The sequence below is a fragment of the Triticum dicoccoides genome, chromosome 7A (genome assembly GCF_002162155.2).
Source record: "Triticum dicoccoides isolate Atlit2015 ecotype Zavitan chromosome 7A, WEW_v2.0, whole genome shotgun sequence".
NCBI classification, from domain to species: Eukaryota; Viridiplantae; Streptophyta; class Magnoliopsida; order Poales; family Poaceae; genus Triticum; species Triticum dicoccoides.
The window spans coordinates 233,688,165-233,689,699 of record NC_041392.1 but is presented as its reverse complement, the minus strand read 5'-3'; positions in this window follow the sequence as shown (position 1 = coordinate 233,689,699).

The window sequence follows — 1,535 nt, the reverse complement described above, 5'->3', positions numbered from 1 at the left end:
TTCTGCTGTCGCCGCCGCAGTTAATTTTCCCTTTTAATTCGGGGGACGGGGAGGAGACAGAACGGGCCAGAAGGGCGGAAAGCGGCCGCGGTGGACACTGCTAGGGGAGCACGAAGCGTGACGGAGGGCGTGGCGTCACGGGAGATAAAATGGTGCTGTATTTATGAACCAAAAAATGTCGCTCGCGTTTCCGGCAGCCGGATTATGAGATGCTATAGTTTTTCTCTAACTCTGTGGACAACCCTGTGGCGCTGGCTCCTTGCCCTGCGCACGGCGTGCGCGAGTGTGGGTTGGTGCGGATATGCTCTCCACGGAAGATCCCGGTGCCCCTGAGTCAGCGACGATATGCCTCGTTCGCTTGCCTGTTTTTTTCGATGACGGTGAAGATAAGCCTCCAGATTTTTTTTATCGGAAAAAAAGGATAAGCCTCCAGATTTCTCGTTTTGAACACAGGATTGTCCGGCAAAGTGAGCCGTTGACCATGGGTTTAGTATACGCACCTGTTTGGTAAATGTTTCCAATCGGCGCACCGGCCAAAGCTTCGGCCGGTCACACGGGGCGCGTTCGATCGAGTGGGATTCAACAAGAAAAGCGCTTCGCGTCTACAGTCCGGCCGGACACCGCCGTCACGCACGCGCACTTACGGGACCCACGCGTTGCTTCTTTCCTTTTTCTTTTTTCCCATCCTTATCACTTCACCGCTCATTTCCTGGCCAACAACTCAGGTGCACCCACGTTCTGTGCTTTCTTCCACCTTGCCGCATCACTTGGCTCCATGGCCTCCCCCTTCAAGCTGATGCACTGCTGCTCCTTCCCGCATCTGATGGCGCCGCGCCGACGGGCAAGCTACAACCAGCTGCTACCGGAGCTTCAACCACTGGTGGTGGAGCTGCATCGAGCAGGCGGAGCTGCAACCCGCGGGCACCACCTGTGCTGGAACCAGATGGCGGCGAGCTGGAACGGGCGCCCCGTTTTACTACAACTGGGCATCCCAGAGCTGGAACCGTTGTCCTCCGCTGCTTCAACCGGTGAAAGTCTTCGCGTCGTGGAGACGGACGTCGGGCTGCGAGGCGACCTTTTTTGCTGGAACCATCGTATGTTTTGGCTGGAACTAGCTGTTCTTTTTGCTACAATTATTTCTTTTGTTTGCTACAATCGAACAAGTGAGAGTCTCCTTCCTGAGTTATTTTGCTGGAACTAGCATTTTTTTGCTACAATCAATCACTGGAGTCCTCCCTGCTGAGGTTGATTTTTGCTGGAACCGATGTCATGTTTTGCTGGAACCTTATAACAATTTTGCTTCAACCGAACTACTGATAATTTGTTGCCTTTACTAGATCTCTTTTTTGGCTGGACACGACGGTGCAAACCGAAGACTGCGGCAAGCCCGAGGCGGGGTTGCGCTGGGATGCTGCAAGCATGGCGCCCGTGAGCTGGAACTGGTCGATTTTGATTTGTTTTTAGAGTTCCATGCATGGTGAATCACGCTGAAATCAATGGCGGCCGTGATGCAATCCCGGCGGCCATGGGGGCAG